Source organism: Acomys minous (genome assembly GCF_964271855.1).
Source record: "Acomys minous genome assembly, chromosome: 3".
NCBI lineage: Eukaryota > Metazoa > Chordata > Mammalia > Rodentia > Muridae > Acomys > Acomys minous.
This window is the reverse complement of record NC_140485.1, coordinates 114,856,314-114,879,626: the sequence shown is the minus strand read 5'-3', so window position 1 is coordinate 114,879,626 and position 23,313 is coordinate 114,856,314. Positions and strand designations below refer to the sequence as shown.

The 23,313-nt window shown below is 44.6% G+C and overlaps 1 protein-coding gene across 35 annotated transcripts in view; it reads left to right on the top strand.

Moving 5' to 3' along the window:
- EPB41L2 (erythrocyte membrane protein band 4.1 like 2) overlaps positions 1-23,313 on the top strand; it is a 156,330-nt gene that overhangs the window by 33,481 nt on the left and 99,536 nt on the right. For 34 of the 35 annotated variants that reach the window (XM_084777772.1, XM_084777771.1, XM_084777770.1 and 31 more), the window contains exon 2: positions 1,330-1,471. The exons of the other annotated variant lie outside the window; for it this stretch is intronic. The gene's annotated coding sequence lies outside the window, so the exon portion shown is untranslated. The remainder of the gene's footprint in view (positions 1-1,329; positions 1,472-23,313) is intronic. 35 annotated transcript variants of the gene reach the window in all.

The following is a 23,313-nucleotide window of genomic DNA, read 5'->3' as shown; positions in this document are numbered from 1 at the left end:
AACACACGGCTGGGGACTTACTGTCACGTGGTGATGAGGGGGCCACGTCCTGCAGATTGTACAGCCGTTGCTTCTTGCCTCATGGCTGTAAACATAGAGACCTCAGGTCTTGGCAGGTCACTCTCAACAAAGCCCTGAACCTTTGATAAACAGGAAGCAAAAGGGGCTCCAAACGGTTCATAACTGAGCCCATAGGCCTTCGTGATGACTGCCATGCTCTTGTCATCCTCATCAGAAGCTCCTTGTATGGAGTTCAAGGGCATCATGGAAACACAGCAGTCCCGCCCCCTAAAACCGAAACCTGATTTCATTGGTGGATTAGCTTCTCCAAACAGTGGGATCCTGGCTCACACTTTGAGCTGTGGTACCCTGGCTGCGGACTGTGGCAGGCCCCTTTCTGCTGTTCGGTAGCCGATAACTGCCCTGGAATGTTTAGGCAGTTGCTCTGTAACATGGCAGGTGTCTAAGTTTCCAAAGTAAATGTAAAGTCAAGACATTCTTGGGCATTTGAATTGTGTTCAGAGCCCGATGGAAGGAAAGTGGACTTTCAGTTTCTGAAGTTAACTTGGCAATTTAAAAGCTCGATGTATGTTTTAAAGACTCACTTCCATAGAATGGGATTGTAAGATGTAAATTTAGTGTTTGATAGGCCATGACTGGTGTAGTATTTATCCATAGGATTTGTTGGAGGTGTACTAGTAGAATTTACTGTGATTTTTTTCATACATGCTTAGCTGAGATGGGCAGTGTTTTTTCTTCTTTTTTTAATTATTATTTTTTTCTAGAAACCAAACATAACTTTTATGTTTAGTCCTAGTTGAATAACATCTTCTTCTTGTGCTAGATGCTAAAGAAGGAAGGTAATGAAATAGTCTTGTGTTTCCAGAATTTTGGAAACAAGAGGTATAAGGGAGGAGAATACTGTATGAATAGGCCGTATTTTTAGAAAGCATTGTTCTCTATTGGGAACATTGATGCTTTAGACTGACTGGGTGATGAGGAGTAGAAATGTCTGCTAAGCGAGACCTAAAGTGTCCAATTCCGATATTGTAGGCCAGGACTCATTCATTGCATGACCTAATCCTTTAGTGACCACAACAGCACCAAAACAGTCACTCTCTGAAGGTAAAATTGCTCCTGGACACAGGGACAAAGTTGCTTTTTGTGCCCATGTCGTCAAAGACCTGTTTGGGGTATACTTGTTAGAGGACCTGACGGGCGGTTTGTACTCTGAGACTCAAGTGCGTAGTTATCCGTAGATGAAGTAGCACGTCTGATGTCACAGGTGATGAGCTGTGTTCATTGTTTTTTCTCAACCTTTCCGTGCAGAGCACTAATGAAGGGCAAACCTGCGTGATGAGTGTATCTGCTAACTCCTCCTAGTGTCTCAAGTCGAGTGGGGACTGTGCCGGCGAGTTCACGGCTGATTTGCTGAGGCCTTTTTCTTGTTGGATCTTTTGAAAGGATCTTGGTAAGTGTTCTGTGTGTGAGTGTATGGCTTTTGTTGTGTGTGTGAGTGAGTATGGTTTTTGAGTAGGTGCTTACCATTGAAGTTATAAGGAAAAAATTCACTTGTTTTCTTCAGAAGTTTTCTAATCATGGAAGTTTTTAATAAACTTTAAAATTAAGTTATCAGAAGAAAGTTAATTGACTTTCAAATAGTATAAGAACAACTCTTGGCCTCACAGTTTTAAATGATTTATAAGCTGTGGGGAAGTCAAACTCATTAACTTTCAGTTTTCATGTTTTGATGAAGAGATCAAAATACGTTCGTTGAATGAACAGATTATTTTTTCCCTTAGTAAATAAAAGTTTTTTCCGATTATCATAAGGCATTACTAATTTTTAGCATACTTATCTAAGAAATTACATATAAAATCATCATAATTGGGGCTAGAGAGATGACCTGGCAGTTAAGAGCACTGACTGCTGTTCCAGAGGACTCGGTTTCAATTCCCAGCACCCCCATGACAGCTCACAAATGTCTATAACCCCAGTTCCAGGGGATCCAACACCCTTACACAAACATACATCAGACAAAACCACCAATGTACATTAAAAAAATAAGGAGAAATCATTTTAAAAAGTCGTAATTGTTTTAAATGTTTTGTGTGACTTGGGAAGGTTTGGTCACTGTTAGGCCTTAAAGTTGAGTAAAGACACAGACGCCTTTTGATTATATGTCATTTTATTTCAGACAAATGAGCAGGTTGCCATCTTTAAATATTAGGTTGCAATAAATACCAGAGCAAGAGCTTAAAGCCATGTAAGAATTTCTCTTTTTGATAACGTAACCGACATTCTATAACTTCTCAGAGCTGCTGCTAGTCCCGCTGCTGTTGGGCTCATGGAGTCATTACATAATCACCCACTGGCTATGTTCAATATTGGCCTTGTAGCCTTTTGGCAAACATTCAGTCATTGCAGGCATGTGAAGTAATGCTTGGTTGTTTGACTTCCTAGGCAACGGCCTGCTGAGACCTAGTGAGCGGTGTATAGGGACGCGGCCCTATGAGAGAGTATTAAAACACATGTTTGCATTGAGTGATGTTCAGTATGGGACTTAGTTACAGCCTTACTGTCAAGACCAAGTGCGTTTCAGATGTTGAAGCCAGTGATTTTATCAAGTGATTCTGGTTTGCAAGTAGTGGGGAAAGGAAGCCTTGAAGCAACTGTAAGTCCAACCTTGAAATAGCAGACTTAGCCTGCCTAGCTGCTTACATAGTGTGTGGTTGGCAAGAGGGACGAGGCTGTCTGTAAAGTTAGAGTGTGAGCACAGTAGATAACAGTGGCCATGCCTATGGCCTGGTGTGTGTCATGGAGGTTCTAAAGGATGTAGGGGAAGAAGGCAGGGAGGAGTCCATGAGGAGAGCTGTGGAAGGGAAGGAAGGAACAGGGGTGGAGTGGGTGCTGGGGACCAGGTTGGCTGCTGGAAAGACCTCCTGCAGTAACCACAACAGTAGGCATTGTGTCCGGAGGACAACAGGGTCCCTTGTGCCTGCTAAGTTGTAGGAAGGCAAACACATTTGGACCAGAAACCTAGAAGGTAGAACTGGGAAGCTAAAGGGTGAGGGCCCGTGGAGCCTGTGGAGGTCTCTAGTCATAGGAGATGCTGGTCACAGCAGCAGCTCACACATAACCGCGCCAAGGGAGGCCAGGGAAGGTTGCAGCCATATGCCGCTGCTGAGAAGATAAATTGGGACTATGAAGTAAAGCCAGCCGTGTCCTGTGTACTATGGCGACACTGGAGGAGTGGTCCTGAGACAGCTACTCTTCCGATTAGTAGACGGAAAGAGTGCTTTTTTTTAAATTTTATTTTATTTTATTTTTTTAAGGTTTTTCGAGACAGGGTTTGTCTGTGTAGCCTTGCCTGACCTGGACTCTCTTTACAGACCGGGCAGGCCTCGAACTTAACAGAGATCTGCCAGCTTCTGCCTCCCTGAGTGCTGGGATCACGGTGTGCACCGCCACGCCCAGCCAGAAAGAATGCTTTATTTGTGATGGAGTACTATGTAGGAGCTAAGAAAAAGAACATTGGCCCGAACAGACATAGAAAGCCATCATCTTAAGCTGAAATCAAGGACTGTGAATAAAGTGATAATTATAAAAAGTATGAAAGCAGCGACGTCCCATGGAAATACTGTTTCCAGCTGCAGCTACTGAGAACTGTGCTGACCCAGGAGACAGCTGTCATCCTCTGCTTAGTCACCATTCCGCGAACCTAACAGTGATGTTCAGAGCACGGCAGTGCGCCTTCAGTGGCATGTCTCACATGGTTTATCTGCTTATCAAAGCAGCCGAGCTACTCCAATCCCACTTATAATCCTATAAGTTAGTTTTAAAGTGTTTTGTAAGATGTTTTTCCTCTGTGGTGAATCTTCATCTGTGAGGAGTAAGCGGTCCTGTTCTGGCTCTCAGGTCAGTTCTTTTACAGTAACTTCATTTTTTCTTCAACAAACATCAGTAGGTGTACTTGTTTACCTTGCAGACTTACTCTGTAGTAAAGACGTGTATGCTAGGCTTTTTATTGAAGAGGTCGAGGGCCGAGTCTCCTACTAGTGACAGCCCACTGGTAGAGTGCCTTTACCATTGATGCATGCTCAGTGTGTGTCTACAGAGCTATAGTGTGAGCTTAGGATTATCCTCAGAATTTACTTTTTGCTGCTTTTTTTCATTACTTGATGTATTTGCTTTCCCTTCCCCTGTCTTCAGACAGAGGCTCTCCGTGTACCCCGGGCTGGCCTAGACTTCTAGATGTTGGCAATCAGGTGCTGCTACTCTCATCTGTGAATAATGTGGTGCGGTGTGCACATTTAAATTTAGCTTCAGGAGTTTTCTTCCCTCTCTTGATAAGAGCTTACATAAGTGTTTTCAGGATGAGTCCAAGGGAAATGTGCCTGAAATCTGGGAGTGTCCCCGGATGAATTGTCTGTGCTCTGTATTAATTGCTAATGGACAACACTAGAAAGCACCAAATGCTCAGAAGTTACACACATTTACTGCCATGGCTTCCAGGGAGTCTTTCCCATCAGTCTTTTGGAATTACTTATAATCGTGGTTATAAAATAACAAGGATTTCACTGGAGAAACTATAATGGAAAAGAAGAGTCAGTGAAGAAGGCAAAAAACCAACATTATTCTGTAGCAGCTGAAGCAGAGCATCTTGGGAACTGTGGCTTCCTTCTCAAGGAGGCTCTTTAGCACAGGCTGCTGCAGATTGTCCCCCATTGGCAGTGGCCCTGAAAACAGCCCTGTTACCTTTGCAGCACACAGATGCCGACGATTCATCTGTAGCTGGAACCATCATCAAGAAAGTGCTGGCTCTGCTGAAGTCAGATGTTCATAGTTCGCTATGTAGGTTCATAACGCAAACTCAGAGCTTCCAGACAGACACACAGACAAGCACACACACGTGCCTAAGTGACGTGTGCAAATGCAGATGCAGACACAGTGCGTTCGGAGCTGGCTCAAATCTGAGGTTCGTGTTTCCCAGACTGAAGTTTGCCAACAAGGGCCGGAAAAGCCATGAGTGTGAAAGTTGAACTCAGTGCTTTGACCTCTGCATGCCCTTGTGCAGCCGCTCCTCAGTTGCCCTCTGAAGTAGGTGTGTGAGAGTGTGGACTGTCAGCCGAAGAGGTCCAGTGGTGGTCTCTAGTCCGCTGGTGTTTAGGGCCAGCTGAGTAAGTCTCCAGTGCAGAGCGATTCCTCCGTCCCGCCCAGCCTCTCCTCTCGTAGACCCTAGATAGCAGTACTCTCAGGACGCTGAGGAGCTGCTGAGCACTAATGAGAAGTCACTTGGTGTTGCCTTGTTCACGGAGATGGTAGCCTGACTGTCACCACTGTTCCTGGGAACACCACGGCAAGCAGTGAATTCAAAAGTTTATGACTACCCTTTGCTCCACTGTGAAGTTCATCTACTAAAATTAGAAAAATTACTAAAAATACCAGGTGAGCCTTTTCACCTGCTCGCTGTCCTGTTTCTGTGGAGTCCCTAGTGGGAATTCCTCGGTCTGCCTTCCAGATCTTTTCCTTGTGTCATCTGTAGTGCTGGTTTTCCGTTTTTTAATTGAAAGTTTCTTTAAAGGTGAGTTTTGATGTCAGCTAAGTTAGATTCACACCCACACTGAGCTCTGAAAATATTTTTTTAGTTGTCCTTTATTAGGTCAAAGTCGTGGTCGGGGTCTAGAGATGTGGCTTGGTAGAGTGCTTGCCTAGTGTACTTAAACCCTAGGTGCTATAAGTGTCCAGCACTTGCCTGCAGCTGCCTGTGGCCCTGCTTGTCTTGAAGCCCAGTACTTGGAAGGTGGAGGCAGGAGGATCATTGCTGGCTGCAAAGTGAGCTCAAGGCCAATCTGAAAGAAAGAAGGGACAGAAGGTCTTGTATAATCAAATCAGTTACTTACAGAGAGAGAGAGAGAGAGAGAGAGAGAGAGAGAGAGAGAGAGAGGAGAGAGGGTGTGTCTGTGTGTGTGTGTGTGTGTCTGTGTGTGTGTCTGTGTGTGTGTGTGTGTGTGTGTGTGTGTCTGTACACTTTATTGTCTGTATTTTTGGAGAAGCTGCCTTTGTATTATTGTTGGAACTTGTTTGCAGTTATAAATCATCTTTGGATACAGAAAATATTGCTTGTATGTTACTGGCCAGATACTTGTTTTTCTTTAAGAATTATGAGTTTTGTTCACAATTGGATTTTGACACTTGATTCTCACAGCACATAGTACTATTGGACTTTATTTTTTAGTGCCCTTTTACTATTTTGGCTCCTTTTTCTTTTTAATAAATGATCAGTCTGTGAAATTTTAAGCCAAATGAGGAACAAAGGAATTCCTGGTTCCAAAGGTGTGTCTTTAATTTTGTATTAAAGAGGCAATGTTGGCTTTCTTTTTAGAAATTAAATATTTTATAGCTGTTGGGTAAGTTAACACCTCCTGCTTTCACCTCTTAAATAAATGGAGGAATCTGTGGGGTGTCTGCATCCTTGGATAAAAAGAGGACAAAGACCTTCAGTTTCATCCTTGTAACTTGTCCAGATGCCTTTATGTGATGTGTAAGATTGTAGCAGAACTTGAGGTTAAAATGGAAGATAACAGTGAGTGGGTTGCTTGACTTTAAAAACAAAACAACCCCCACTCCACTCTTTTAATAACATAAAGCCTGGCAGGCTGAGAATAGTGGGATTCTAAGGATTTACTAAGCAGGAAGTGGCTTCTCATACTGCCTGTCACATCCTTGGTGATTTGTATAAAACAAAAACAGCTGTTTTATACAACTCAGATGTTATCGTAGCACACTTTTGAGCTGATTCAATAACGAACTTTGCCCATATGTCTCTGATCACTTGCTTTCAATTTCCTTCACAAAAATGCAAAATATTTGGGGCTCTCATTGCTAACTGAGAAGTTGTATGCATTTGGCTTCACAAAGCATAGAACCCTCGGGAGAAGGGTTTGCTTGGAAACTGACTACGTTTTTTTGTGAGAGACCGGGTGAAAAGGGCAGTTTCCTGTGCTGCTGCCAAAAGGGCTGAGCCACTTGTAGTAGCTTGTGGCTTGAAGACAACTGTGAGGCAAACCAGCAACTCCAAACATACCAGCTTTGGGTATGTGTGAGAGAGTGCTTCCCACGCAGTTAGTAGACCTTCTAGAAGTTTTATTTTATATTATGTAACTTTTTAATCCCACTTACTAGAAATGATGCCTTGGCTGATTTTGGACAGAAATTTGAAGAAATGTTTGATTTAGCAAAAGTTGGAAAGCGATGCAGTATAAATGTAACGCTTCTATTTTGCTTTTACTCTGACATTGAGCATCAGGGATAATCTTTCTCCTTGGCCCTGTGTATGAAGGTAAAGGCTGGCGTGCACTTTACAGGATGGGTTTTGTCTTTTCCCCATGTAAACTAGTTAGAAGGCACCCTCTGCCACATGTTCACCAAGTGTGTTTCGTTCTGCAGTAGTCCCGTGTGTAAAACAGGTATGTAACTATTGGAACTTGCCACCTGCTTGTGCTTAGTGTACCAAACAATGCTGATGCCCTTGCGTTGGTTACGTCACCTGAACAGCTCCTGACAAGGGAAGCAGGTCACAGAGGCAGGTCACAGAGGCTGGAGCTGGGGTGTAGAACCCATCTGTATGGTCCTAATTATTTCAGGTACTTACTGTTCCAGATTCTCATCTTTTAGAATAAAAAGCTCGTAGATTCTTGTGGAACGTGCTTGGTCATGTGGAGTGAAGAAAGTCGTCATTGGCTCAGTGTTTCCCCAGGCTCTGACTTTGGTAAGCGTTTGTCACTCCTACCCATTGAGTCATAGTGAAGTCCCTGGTCTGAAGGAGCAGGCACCTCACCCACAGTGTTACGTAAAAGCTCTGGAAGATGCTGTACTTTCTGGACCTTACTTTTGGCATATCTTTTGTTGAGAGCACCTAAGCTTTTCACTAACGCACAGAGTTAGCTGGTCAAGGCAGACCTTCTCTCTTAGTGTTTTGTGATACTCAGCAGTGCAGTCCTCACAGTTGTGTTTGCGTTAAGCGGGCTAGCTCCTGATTTAGCACAGTGGTTTCTAGTCCCACTGGACAGCAGTCTGTTGGTATAAGAGCAGAGAGGCTGCATCCTGGACCAGACAGCGCTGCTTCTCATGTGAAGTGTTGCAACTGTAGAGATTGAGCAGTCCAGCTCTAGCAAGCAGAGGCCCCAGGCCACGCGGATTCCTTAGATGCTGTGACGTTATGAGCTTCCTCATAATGAAATGGCCCAGTTCTGGGCAGTTTTTCCCGTTTTGGAGCTGGAGGAAGAGGCTGTCTGTCTATTCGTTCTTGCAGCTCCAGGCTGTGTGACACGAGTTGGCTTTGCATTGGGTCTCTCTCCTGCTTTCACCCAATCCCTCCGATCCCTTTACCCATCCTACATCTGATCTGGTAATAGAAACTGATCTTTTGTTGTGTTTTATTGTCACCTTGTGGGTTTTGCAGCATGGCAGTCATGATTTTTGTTGCATTTAAGAAGTTGAAGGAGCAGCCTATAGTTGATATGGATTTTATCTTTTATATTTGAGATTATGATTACATTATTTCTCTTCCCTTTCCTCCATCCAAACCCTCCTGTATTACTGTCCTTGCTCACTTTCAAATTCATGACCTTTTTTCATTGTTGTTAAATGTATATATGTATATGTGTATACCTCCATATTCCCGAATACGAGCTTCTCAGAATGCATCATGTCACTTGTCTGTGTGTTTTCAGGGCTGGTCAGTTGGTACTGGGTCACTAATCAGTGTGCTCTTCCCTAGGAAGATGCTCTCTGCTGTTCTTGCGCAGCCTTCTGTAGTTGCCTGTAGTTCCTTGTGTAGGATTTTGGCTTCCTGGACTTTTTTTCTTGTCCATTTCTGCGTGTCTGTTGTTATGGTTCATATTTTGTTTAGGCAGCCATATTGGTGAAACTTTAATGGGTGTGGCTCTGACATTACAAGGAGACAGAATCTCGCAGCTAATGCCCTGATCCTTTGGCTCTTACCACCCTTCCTGAGCCATAGGTGCCCTGGAGTTGTTCTGTAGATGCCATCCATTAGAACAGGGTTCTACAATGCTGCATTTTGATTGGTTGTTGAGTTGTTGGCAGGGGCTGCACTTATGACCCTTCCCATGCACAGGCTGTGGTCTTGATCCCAGTTACACAAGGTCATTCATTTGAAAACACGGATTCCATTAAAGCTGGGGTATTTGCTGTGTTTCTGTGAGGCAGTGAGTATTTCTGGGTCACAGGTGGAGAAGCTTGGAAGGTGGGGTGTGACTGTGGGAATGGGAGATGGAGATGCTGAGAAGAACAAGATGATGGGAGGTTTGGTTCCTAAGTGGGAACACGTGGTTATCCTGAGCCTTGGGGTAAGAGCACGAGTGTGGGTAAAGTTGCATGGTGTCCAGAACTCCGCTAAACCTCTCTGCAAGTACCGTCACAGACATACCCAGAGGTGTCTCTTGGGTAATTCTAAGTCCAGTTCAGTCTATGATGAAGGTAAACCGTTAGAGATAGACAGATAATTATTTACTTAGCCTACTTTTATAGATGAGATACACAGCCTACGGGTTCCCTACGGTGCTTACTGTCTGGGTTTGGTCTCAGTCTCTGTTACTGTGTCTCTATCTCTGTGTCTCTGTCTGTCTGTCTCTCTCTCTCTCTCTCTCAATATCTCTCTCTCTCTCTCTCTCTCTCTCTCTCTCTCTCTCTCTCTCTGTTTAATCTATCTGTCTCCCACTCAAAAGCCTCCAAATCAGTTTTTAACCTCAGGAACTGCCTGTGGACAGGCATGCAAAAGTCAGTCCCTTTGGGACCTGCAGCCCAATAACAGAGCTGTGACTGGTTGGTCCTCCTAGGGTTTCTTGGTAGGATTTGATGCCTGTTCTCTTATGAGTGAGAGGTGAGGAGTAGTTAGTGCAGGGTTTCCCAAGCAGAGCACAGTGGCTGTGAGCCTTCCTAGGCAGTGTAGGACCAACTAAGAGAGTCAAGCTGCAGCTGTGTTTTGGAGACAGTTCAAAGCCACGGCTGACAGTGACATCACCTCCACAGGGGCTAGGCCATTTTTCTTTCTTCTGTGTGGTCTGACCTTGTCTAAAAGCAAAAGGAAGAGAGCAAGCAGTGTGTTGCGGTACTGCTGGGGCCTGTTGTATGGGGTCAATCCTATGACAACACAAGGCTTGTGAAAACTACACAGTGCCAGAACTCTAGGTTTAGGTCCCTGAGCTCAGTCACGTGCAGAGGGCTTGGGAGAAGAGGCAGGGTAGGGTAGGCAGGGTTTTCAGAGACAAGAAGCTGCAAGAGCAGAGTTGAAGGTCTCTCTTGCTCCTCCCTCACCCGAAGACCAAATTTTCAAATTTTTTTTTTGAGGGAGGTCTTGATTGCCAGCCTATTTTGTAAAGTTTGAAGAACTTTGTTAAATGTCAAGTGTAGACTCAGATTGGATCTGTTTAAAGGGGACTCCACACGTGTCTCAGACCTTGTGATGCAGAGAAGCTGAAATAATAGGCCACTCTCACTGTTACCTTAGGGCAACTGCTATGAACATCGTGTGGTTTTTACCCTTGTGCTCTGCATTCATAGCTTAGGCAGTAAATGCTCTGTAAATACAGACTTGTGTACATTTTACAATGTGGGTCTCAAACAGTGTATTTGGTTTTGATGTCTTTCTTCGCTCACTCTCACTTTCTCTATAGCACGCCATCCGTTACAGATGGTTTTGAAACTACCTGTATTTTTGGAATTATGGTATGCTTTAGGTCCCTTTATAGGAAAAGAAGGTCAATTAGAGTAACTTTTTAAAAACTTTAATTAATTTATTCAGATTACATCTAAATTGTTGTCCCCTCTCTTGTATCTTCCTGTTCCCCCTCCTTCCCTCTTTCACTTTATTCCCCTCTCCTAGGCCTGTGACAGAAGGGGACCTCCTCCCCACCATATGATCACAGCCTATCAGGTCATCTTCGTAGCCTGCTTACTCTTCTTCTGAGTGCCACCAGGTCTCCTCACCAGGGGAAAGGGTCAAATAGGGGGCACCAGAGTTCATGTTAGAGTCAGTCCCTCCTCTCCACACAACTGTGGAGAGTGTGCTGTCCATTGGCTGGATCTGAGTAGGGGTTCTAGGTTTATTGCATGCATTGTCCTTGGTTGATACAGTAGTTTGAGCTGACCCCCTGGGTCCAGATGCACCACCAGCCTTTATGGTTTTCTTGTAGGTTTCTAGGACCCTCTGAATCCTTATTTCTCCATTCTCCCTTGCCTCTCTCACCTGGAGTCCCAGTAGGAAGTCCCAGTATCTATCCCAGTCTGCTAAGTGGAGCCTTTCAGAGGACATCTCTGTTGGACGAGTGTCCAATCATAAGTGAGTTTATGCCATATGCATCTTTCTGGGTCAGAGTTAACTCACTCAGGATGGTCATTTCTAGTTCCATCCATTTGCCTGCAAATTTCAGGATTTCCTTGTTTTTAATAGCTGAATAGTAGTCCATAGTATAAATGTACCACAGTTTAATATCCATTCTTCAAAAATTAAGTAACTTGCTCATAGCTACTGCTGTCGTCAGAGCAGCGTTAGAATCAGCCCCATAGAGTCCGTGCACGTGTCACTACAGACAGCATTCTATTTTGCTTCATTTACCATGAGAATTTGTGAAGCGTTTGTGTCTTCTAGGATAACTTAGAGATCGTTGGCCTCAGAGAGTAAATTCACCCGACTGTCTCTCTGACTGTGAAAACCTGAGACCCTGAGACCACCCGCACCCAACGATTCAGCAGTTTGGCCTTAGTGACTGGGACAAGTTTGAGAAACACTGATGTGGCTGCTTTGCTGCTCTTTTGAGTTATTAGATGCTGACTTGAAAGGAGTTGGAGTTGAACGTGTTTTCCTTTAGCAAATGTGTACTGGAAATTTTTCTTTCTAATCTTTCAAAAACTTGGAAGTGTCTGAAAGCTTTGTGTGTACAGGTTAATGCTCTATACTGACTGTCCTCCCACTCTCCTTCCCTCCCTCCCTCCCTCCCTCTCTCCCTCCCTCTTTTCTTTTTTCCCCTCCTCTCACCCCCAGTTTGGGTGCTGGGAATGAAACTCAGGCCCTTGTGTATCAAGCACATTACTGACCACCGTCTCCCCAGCACACTTTACAAGTGTTTTGATGACGTAAGTCACATGTCACTCATGTTTTACTCTGGAAATGTATTTGCCCTTATTTTGCTGAATCCCTAAAAGAAGTTGCAGCTTTCCAGTTCCTTTGGGGGTTGTTTACACGTAGTCATAGGCCATTTATTCTGCTCTTATCTTGAACTTGACTCACTGCTGTTGCCCGTGTGCGGCTTCGTATGCAAGAATGAGGGGTGTGTGCTCTTGTCCCCCTCTCTGTTCCTCTCACTGCTTCCTAAAGAACGAGGGTTGTGTGCTCTTGTCCCCCTCTCTGTTCCTCTCACTGCTTCCTAGCAGGGCCACGGCCTTCTTTCCATGGCTTCCTGACGATGTTTGGAGCACATGGAGAAGCATGGTCTCTTGGGTTTACCGTCACACTGGCCTCACTAACCTAAGGGCTATCTCTGCGGAATAAACACATGTTTTAGTTAAAGGGAGCAGTCTTACATGGCTTCATACGCTGACAGCTCTGTCTGAACTCTGTAAATCTGAAGGAGCCATACATGAGCTAAGAGCCGTGGAGAAGCATCTGAAAACAGATGAGAAGCATCCAGTTTCCTGCTTTATTTTCTGAGCCAGTATCACTGTGTCTGGAACTCATGTGGTGCAGGCTACCTCGGACCCTGGCAGTTGTCCTGCCTCGGCCTCCCTGGATGTGGTCCTGTGGGAAGGAGCCATCAAGTATGGCTGGTGTCCTCTGAGCGCTGTCCCAGTGAGGTGGGAGGGTAGAGGGACACAGATTTGAAACTCTTCATTCAGCAGTGTGGGGGGAAGGAGAGATAAACCTGTTTTGTTATGAACCCAAGTGTGGGATGGGGAACGGTCTTGTGAGAGCACAGGTGAGGTTAATCCACTAGAAGGCAAACCACCTCGTACTTTGTGAACAGACTCTGGGAGGAGCTATGTAAGTGAGCCAGAAACAAGAGGCGGGGCCTTTTGAGACTTGGGATAATTTTGGATGTTCATCGCTCTACTTTGAGACCATCAGAGAGAACCACTTGAGGGAAGGCTTCAGGGCTCCAGGCTCCCGCTGAGGTTCTGGGTTCTGGTTACATCAGGTTCGAGCAGAAGAAATCCTGCTGATTACACCAGGAAAATCGTTCCTTGGAACTGATATCCTTATGGTTTTGTTATTGTATTCTTTAATCCTCTTGTCCTGTCATTTAGGTCAGTCGGGTTATAAGTGACATATGCTCGGTTAATAAGTTCGTAATAAAATATGTTTGTTAAGAAAATTGAGCCTATAGGGGGGTAAAGAAGGAAGGGCATGATTGACTGTGGCATCTCTGTAGGGAGAGAAGCAACTGTGGAAAGAGATGGAAAAAAGATGGTTAGGTTTTGTGTCTTGGAGTCTAAGTCTTGGCAGAGTTGATACATGGATTTCTTTCCTACAGATTTAAAATGTGATGGAGATGGGCAGACTCTACTGGAGACAGCAGTTTACGTTTTAGAGAAATAAACAGAAATTTCCCAAGTGGCTAGATATGATAGGGGAAAACAACTAAAAAGTTTATTTTTCCTCCCTCTGACAGCCTTCTGTGCTTTATATAATGCATTGAAGTTCTCTCGCCTGTCTTGAGTAGTGTTTGTTACTAATTCACTGTATTTAGGTGATAGGCAATGACGCAACCACATTGCTTCTTGTTGGAGTCGATATTGGAGCCATCCATACCCCGCTTGCTGACCATGAGGTGTCAGGATGTGTAGAAGGTGTGACTGATTCCATAAGCTGCTCTGTCACTGCCAGGGCAGGCCCATTTCTGTGTTGCGTGTATGAGCATACCTGTATGCCCTCAGCTTTGAAAAGGGAAAGGGTAGAGTAATGATCTCTCTCTCTCCCTCCCCCCCCCTCTCTTTCCCTCCCCCCCCTCTCGTGTGTGTGTGTGTGTGTGTGTGTGTGTGTGTGTGTGTGTGTGTGTGTGTATGTGTATGTGTAAAACACCTTATTCTATTTCTGGTGTGATCTTATCTTTTGCTTATTAATTTATTGTATTTAGTAGTTGTATATTCTCCAAGACATTTGGGATTGTTTTCTATTTGGCTGGAAAAAATATAAGATACTTGAGTTAATTTTCTGATTGGAAAGAAGCACTGCTTCTTGTGGATGTCGGTGTTTGTCTTTGGGTTCTAGTGTCTGTAGCATTATTCCCTGACCTGGAGCTGTAAGCACCAGGGCCGAATTGTGTCAGCACCGCTCCTTAAGGGGTTTATCCTAATCCAGGCGTCCTTGGGTTGTGCAGTGCAGTGGGCAAGGTGGTAGCGGTGATTGCAGACCTGGATGGCAGGTGCGGCTCCGAGCGCTCTTTGCAGTCCATTGCTGATAAATGTGAGTTGTGTTTGTCCTGGGCTGCTGTGTTTGACGGCGTGGTGGGTAGCTGCATCTGTGTTCTGATGGCTTTATTCTTCTGGAACAGGTTCTGTTCTGGTGTGCTGCAACATAAAAAGGTGTCTAGCTAGGGAGGAGCCAGCTCACAGCTGCTTGAGGCACTGTGCCAACTTGGCTTTCTGGTTGCTAGGCTGATTAGGTTGTGTAGAAGACAAGTTGTATTTTATTTAGCAATATCCTAAATTATGTTGCCATGGCATTTGAGGGGGTCCAGAAGAATCAAATGATGGAGATTTCTAGTCTTACGGCTTAGTTATGACAGCCATAACTGCCGCTTTCCAGAATGAGTACCCCCACTTTTCCCGTACTTTTTGACCTTTGATATGATTTTGTTATCAGGGAAATCTTCTTTGGGCTCTCAGTCATTTAAATAGTTTAAGAATAGACCCTACTGAGTTTGAGGGCATTTTAATAGGACAACCCTAGGACAGCAAACTGGCACTTTTGGCAGCTGCTAGGAGTAGAGGACAGGGAAGAGGAAGCCATGCTGACAGGGAGGTCAGTCACATGGTGGGGTGTGGGGTGCATAGGGAAGGACTGAAACATGCTAGGAAAGGAGAGCTAGAAGGAAAATGAAAGGTTGGGTTTTCTCAGTAATGTGGACAAGTGGGCCAACTTGCCAAGCTGTTCGGCTACTGCTTTCTAAGCACCCTGGGAGAGCTGGGTAGGAATTCTGGAAAGGAGAGGTATGCTATCTTAGCAAAGAGTTAGTAATTATTTCTCCATCTCATTAGCATTACTTAAGGTGAACCCACTTTCTTGATGATAGTCCTGTGTCCAGGTGATTGGCAGGCTCCATGGAGTCACTTTTATATTGGGGTAGCTTGCCATGTTTGGTCTCCACCCAGCCAGAAAGATAGCTGCCCTCATGTGCTTCCATAGAGCCCAGGTAAGTCCCGTAAGGACCAAGCCTGCCCATCCTGCTCTGACAAATGATGCTGCACGTTGCTGAGAGCGCCTCAGCATTCCTGGAGTCTGTCTCTAGCGTTCATTTCAGAGACTGCCTCTTTCCTGTTGCTTCCCTTAGTGTTAGTACCCCTTGCCCGCTGCTGGTCCTTTGAGAAGGGGGTCCCAGCATAGCTCAGGCTGGTCTTGAACATGCTATATAACTGAGGCTGGTTCTGAGCTCTGATTCTCCCACTGCCACCTCCAAAGTGCTGGGATTACAGGTGCAAACAGCCGCCTGTATAAACCTATCATTCCTCACATTTTCTAACGTGCATTGTAAAAGATGACACAAGATTTCTCATTAAAATGTGCCAAAATATATGTACCATCAGAGTGCTACTTAATATAATGTTACATCTATAGGATCATTACATGGCTATCTTGGATAATAGAAAAGTAAGATTATGATTGCCAGAGTTGCTTGAAAGTGTAGGTCTGCTGAGCTTTCTCCTTTTACCCCCACTTCTCTCTTACCTCCTCCTGCTCTTACCTCCCTCTTTTGTTCATTTCTCCTCTCTTGCTGCCTTTCTTTCTCTTGTTCTCTCCGTCTCTGTCTGTCTCTCTCTGGGGTGCCCCTCCCACTTCCCTGCTCTCCCACGCTCATAGAATAAACTTCTCCATATCGTATCTGTTGCCTGGCATCTCGGGTTTAATCATTAGCGTCCTCATGAAGCGGTCACTAGGAAGTGTGTGTCAGGGGAGGCTCTGTAGCTGCTTTCTCAGCGCTGGGACTCCACACACAATGCCCAGGAGAAAAAGACTGCTGATAACTGTTTTGTTTTGAAGTTTTTGTTACAGTTTTTCTTTGTAAGTTTCATATTTGCATGCAGTTTTCTAAATTAAATTCTGTTTCGTGTAGCAAATGAGGGAAAGCAGTGCCCTAATAGTTTTCATTTTTCTCTATAGACTGTCATCCTGCATTTTTAGTTCTGCTTTGTAAATTTTTACTGGTTTTCCCCTCTAAAAGTCAACAACCCTGTAGTAATTTAGTGGAAACAGTGTTCTTTGTTAGGCTAAAGAAGCCCTTTGTTACTCCTTTGATACATTCTACAGATGCCATTTTGCATTTCTGAAAAGTATGTCAGCTCTTCTGTGTTAAATTGTGTGTGTATTGTGGTTGATTTTGTAATGGAGTTATAGAGAAAACTAAACAGTAACACTTGTCATATGATAACAAAACAAAGGCAGGCTCTTTTTTGATCTTTGGGAGATGTGTGTTCTGGGTTCCTGTGTGGTCCCAAAGCAGACCACTTAGATGTGACCACAGATGGTTGATATTCTGTGACCAGCTTCATAGCGAAAATGACTTCTGAGAAGGACTCTGAGCCTTATGTTGATATGTGTTGCTCTTAAAACATCTCTGAATTTATGTCTCCTTACAGATTTTTAAATGGGAAATACGCTCTAATTTGCTAACTAGTCTTAACCCTTGTATTCAAAAGAATTGGAAGCAAAAATCTATTGGGAAATTGCCTTGATAAAACGCAGGAAATTTCTTACATTCTTTTGAATGCAATTGAAATCAGACTTTTTAAAGTCTCCTCGTGTAAAAGTGTATGGAAGCCTTGATTTGTCAGAGTCCAGTGTTTTGTGCCTGCAAGTGCAGGGAGCCTGGCGTGAATGCACACAGTACAGTGCAACTTAGTGTGACTGTTGGCATCTTAATTTGAGTTTTTACTGCCTCTAAAACTCTTAGTAGGAGGAAAAAAGGGAGAAGACCCTGTGTATCTTTTGTTTTGTTTTGTTTTGTTTTATTGTAGTGTGTGTGTCTGTGTAGGTCAGAGCAGTTTATGAGAGTTTGATCTCTTTTACCATATTGGATCTGGGTATTGAGTGCAGGTCATCAGATTTAGTGGCAAGCACCCTGACCTGCTGGGCCATCTTGATGGCCCTGCGTTTTTTATTACAGTAACAACATATTATGTACAGAGAACTTGGTAACAAACTACAGTAAAACAACATTTCTCACACCCATATTTCTGGAATTACAGTTAGCATTTTGGTTAAGCATTTCTAGTCTTTTGTTTGTAGGTCTCCATGTGTGGAGTAGTGCAACAGCACTCTCTTCTCTTTAAACTTACTTTCCTTTGACAGGCCAGGGCGATGCAGAACAACCAGTGCTCTACAGATTGTCACATGGTAGAGCCTGCCTTCAGAGATGCTAACCTCATTAGAAAGCTTGTGTGTATGTGTGTTAACTGATTACAGATGTGGCTGGAAAGGGATCTTCCACATCATTCTGGATGTGTTCTGAGCTGTAGAGGTATAAACTGCTGAGGAACCACTGACCACACAGCCTGTGCATGGCCTGGAGAGCAGACTGGCTGATTCTACTGTGATCTGACTCCTGTTATACCGGCAGAGGTACTTGGGGATAACAGTGTTTGTGTCTGTCTGGGCATCAGCATCAGTTCAATGTGATTTCAAGCCCTGTGTCTTGATATTCCATCTCTTTCTTTTAAAGGTAAATATACAATTGGTATAGGCAGATCCTGTTAAAATCAACTCCATGACAAAACCAAATTTTCTGTTTTTAATTAGTGGTCTTGTATAACTCGGAGTATATGTTGGTCAGTTGTTTACAGATGCTGCAGCTAGTGGCCTATGGAGAGAGAGTGACCTGGACTTCCTTATTTATTTACCTGTGCTACAGCAAGGATATTTACATTACATAGAAAAAGGACAGGAAAGGCAGATTTCTTGTTGCTTTAGTTTATTCTAGTACGGTTAAGCCGAAGTTACCAAGGAGAAGAGAAGAGAATAAGAAAGGGAAGATCTGAGATGGTTCCTGGTTATTCCCGCACCATAGCCATATTGCTTGAATAGGCAATCATCAGTGAGGCCAGACCATGGAGGAGGGGGACAAGGCGGGAGTTAGGATATGATGAGTGCCCCTCCCCCCAGTGTGTGTGTGTGTGTGTGTGTGTGTGTGTGTGTGTGTGTGTGTGTGTGTATGTACATCCCTATGTACACACATAACAGCCCGTACTTCACCAGGGCAAATCTTGCAGCTCTATTTGATCTGCTGCATCTGAGGGAATGAATGTCTTGCCGCACAGAACACAGGGCTGGGGTGACTCTGCTGACTGTTGCACCCCAGGTCAGTGGTGGGTCCGTTGTTAGGGTGGCCGTTCTGCCCCGCCCCTTTGTGCACTCCCATCATTTTCTGTAGTTGACCTGCTTTATGGTTCAGGAGTGGATGACTAGGTGAGTGAGTGCCGTGCTGCCTGGGCCATTCTTGTCCCCTGTGGCTCCTGCCTGGCTCCTTCTGTCCTTTGCATTGGGAGGACCTGCTTCATGTGCCACGCTGTATCTCAGGGTCATTGTGGAAACGAGCCCTGTTACACATTGTAGCCCACGTCTGAAACCCGGCTTTTATTTGGCTGGTAGGGGATATGGCCGGTGTGTTTGTCACCTAAATTTTGGTTTCATGGCTTTTGTTATTTGTACCACAAACTCACAATTAACTGTTGAATTCCCACAGGCCCAAGTGTCATTCTGGGTGTTCTGTAGCTTAGCAATCCCTAGTCGATGCTTTGCTGGATTCATGGTCATGTGCTGCCTGTCTTTAACCTTGGATTTTTGTTGGTTTGTTTGCTTTCAAATGTGGACATGGGAAGTGGACAGTCTAGTCCTAAGATGAACGTGAGTGTTAGCAGACATGGGAGCACAGAACTGCATCTTGTGGTGAAGAAGTTGGTGTGGCTGGAGTTGAAGGGTGTGGGGGCTGTGAAGGGGGTAGTGGAAGGCAGCTGGGGGGCTATTAGTTGCTTCCTCCCTTGGCAGCTTACATAGAATTATCTTCTGGTGTCTTGGAAGCCAGACTTCAGGAAGGATGCAGCTGGAATTATCCTAGTCTTGTCCCTTAACTGTGTGGTATGGCCCACCCTCAATCCCTGATGGGCAACCGAGAGCTACATCCGTAATGAGTGTACCTTTGGGAATCACTGACTACTCTGACCAACCATTTGTAAGGACGATTCTCATGCTGGGGTTTTTGTTAGTCTGTGGCTCTTGTGGGGAGCACTGGCAGTTCAAGCATCCTAATTTCCTTTAAGATACTCACATGTGCACAAGCACGTGCGCACACACACCCACACCTTGTGTATAATTTTAGGTAAATATAAAAATAATATTTTTTTAAAGTTTTTGTCATAGCCTTGGAGTTATTTCATTCATTCAGTCATTGATTCATTTATTTATTCATTCATTTTTTAAAAATGTTACTTTAAAGACGACTACAGTCAAGTCTCTAGTAAATTTCTGCAGTGGAATGAGGTGAATTTGGGAGCGCTCAGTTGAGGAGCTGACTTTGGTCTTTGCTGCTCTTTGTTATGAAGCACATTTGTACCCAGCTTTACCATGTGCCAGGCAGAGGAGATCCAAGGTTGAGTAAGAAGACACTGGTAGTAAGGCGTAAGAAATGCTCGTGCTGGTGATTGAGACATGGAAGTGCAGCAGTTAGCCAAGACGGAGAGGGAGCAGGTGTCTGTGCTGAGCCGTCTTTGCTTTCTTTAGAATGGGGGCTCGTAGTAGCCATTAATTCATGAGTTACATGCAGGTGCTTTTAAACTCATCCTCATCATGTTCCTCTACTCACCCACGACACATCATGTCCAAGCTGGTTAGGCTAAAAGCCATTACAGTCTCTGTCCCTCATTGAAACCTCCAGGAAGGAGCGCTTGTGGCCAGCTAAGATTTCTGCTCAAGCTGTGTGTTTAGATCCAAGAGAAACAAATTATAACCATGGTGGTCAACTTTTCACAGTCTTCTCAAAAGTATTAAAATGTTTTTCATGCTTTCCTTTTACGAAGAGTAAATCGTTCTGAAGAATGAAACAGAGCACAGGAAGATGTGTGTGTTGTCGTGTTGCTTTTGCTCTCTAGTGATTGACAAGCACTGAGATTCTGGTCGTATTCTTAAGCTTTAAAAATCCAGCAGAGAAAGTACCTATGTGGACGCTTTAAGCTGGATTTAAAGTTCAGCTAACACTGGATATTATTGTAGATATTTTACAAGTCAGGGGAAAGAAGTACTGTGCTGTTCGAATTAAGGCTTATAAAGGAAAGCAGAAGATTCAGGGGTACTCAGTAAAAATGCCTCCTCCTGTGTGAAACATGAACTGGACATATTTAAAGGCTTTGGCTTAAATTATCAAATTAGAATATAATTAAGAAAGCCGAGGCCGTGTAAATGTGTCCTTGACAGACCACACCCAGGTAGGTAAGTGTAGCACCCCCATTGTGTGTCTGTATGGACGACAGCTGTGTGAGCCCAGTTACCAATGATGGGTGAAATAAGGGTGGAAAAAGGCCCAGAGCAGTTCCAGACGTCCTGTTCATATACTGGCCCTCTGTACATCCGGTTGCTTGGCTGTGACCCCTGTCTGGCCGCTGCAGAAGCTGCAGCCTGTTGAGATGAGTGCCAGCACCTGCAGGCGTGTGATGACCTCAGCAGAAGGGCAAGAGGAGACCTGTGTAAGGGTCACCTGGGCCTTTTCTGAGAAAAGGGATTCTCTTGCTCAAAACTGAGGACTTGGCCAGTGAGAACATCTGGATCTGACTTAATGCCCATCCCATCTTCAGAGCATGCATGGCTCCCTCAGAGGTTTCACTGGGGACATTTCAACTCCTGTGACGGTGTAGAAACCCTGGAATCTCTTGTGTTCAGACCTAGTGCTAGAAACCGCAGGGGAGAACTGCGGTTGTTTCCCCTCGTCTCCTTGAAGGAACGCAGCCACCAGAGATGCTGCCGCCAGAGGACTGGAGACCACAGCAGTGCCTCTCAACCTTCCCGATGTTGTGGTCCTTTAACACAGTTCCTTGTGTTGTGGTCACCCTTCCATAGCATTATTTCATTGCTACTTCCTCACTGTAATTTTGCTGCTGTAAACATAATGTACAGATCTGCCATGTAGGGTATCTGATATGACCCCAGTGAAAAGGTGGTTCATTTGTGGCAGAGCTGCCTATCTAATGCACCATGAGACATACAGCGAATTGAATTGTGTTGTTCCCTAGAAATGGAAACAGTTCTTTGGTCATTTGCTTCTGACTTTATTTTTTGGCTCTCATCTCCATAATGTAATCAGACATTTTGCCTTGAGGGAACCTGTTTGTTCAGTTTCCTCTTAGTCACAGTCTACGTCTTGTGGCTGGTCATGGCTCAGTGGCCAGCAGCTTCAGTTGCCTGGAGCCCACTGCGTCTGCTTTGCCCTGGGCCGGCTGCGCCCTGGCTTTTGTGTTTAAAGTGCATGACCTACAGTGGGTCTCCTCCTCATCCAACACTGTCTGCCTTTGCATCGGTGCTTTTGGGTGTCTTAGATGGATAACATGGATGGGCGCTGCCTTGCCGTCTTTTCTCTCATTACTTTTTTCTCTTTTCCTGTCTCTGCAGATTAATTGATTATTTGTTTGCTTTGTTTAACTCTGCCATGGCTGTCTTTGTATAAGTGATGCCCAATCGAGAGTTGACTGTGCCCCTACCGTTCCTCCTGTGATAACTGTTCTGGTGACTGGCTCTGCCGCTTAGTTATTTGCCCCCCCCCCCTTTTCTGTTTTGCTGCGTTCTTCCTTCCATTCTGCCGATTGAGTATTTGCTGAGGTCATCTCCTTCACAGCGTTCATAGAGGCGGGCTCTTTGATGTCGACTGGTAATGCTGGTATCCAGGGAAACATGAGTTCCAGCATTGGAAAGTGATTTTGTTTGTGTTCTGTCTCCTGAAAAACAAAAGAATGGGTTTTATGACAACAATGAAACACTGAACAGATTTCTTCATTACTCTTTTTTCTAGTTTTTTTCAGAAAATATAGAGCAGACCTCATATTCTTTCTTAAGCTCATTTCCTCCTCCAAAATCAGTACTAACAGCTTAAGTTATAATTTGTAAAAACATTGATTTTATATCATTTCCCCCTTTCCCTTTCCTCCCTGTAAACATTCCCATGTACCTCTTCTCTATTTCAAATTTATAGCCTCTTTCCTTAATTGCTGATACACACACACACACACACACACACACACACACACACACACACACGCACGCACGCGCACACACACACACACACACACACACACACACACACACACACCTGCTTAGCCCATAAAGTGTTACATGTATGCATGTTTTCAGGGCTGACCATTTGCTATTGGATAATCAGTTGATGCACTCTTCCCTGGGGAAGACTGTTTCTTCTCTCAGTATTCCTTAGTTGCCAGGCATTCCTAGTGTCGGGTTGAGGCCTCCTGGGCTTTCTCACATCAGCGTTACCATGTCTGTTCAGGTTGTTTAGGCAGCCATGTTGGCTCAGACACAGTCTGTCAGCAGAGTCCCTGTTTTCCTGACTTTTACAGTCTTCACTTTTCTCCTTCCGCAAGCCCCGAGCCTCAGATGCAGGAGTTTGATTGTAGATGTGTCACCTGGGATTGGACGCCACAGCTCTGCATTTTGATCAGTGATGGTCTCAGCTTCTTGTCTATTACAGAGAAGGTTTTCTTGATTAAGGGTAGAACTACACATATCGATTTCATGTTCTCTGCAGCTGAGTACTATTCCATACGATGTGTGTTCCACACCTCCATACAACATCTGTCAGGTGAAGGGCATTTAAGGTGTTTCCGTTTTCTATAAATTGTGAAGGGAGTTGTAGCAAACATGGCTGAGCAAGTGTCTGTGGAGTAGGATGTCCAGTCCTCTGGACTTAGGCCAGGAGTGGTAGAGGGGGTCATATGGTAGACTACTTTTAGCTTTGTGAGTATTCCTCACACTGATTTCCAGAGTGACTGGGCCAGTTTGCAGCCATGCCAACAATGAATGAGGAT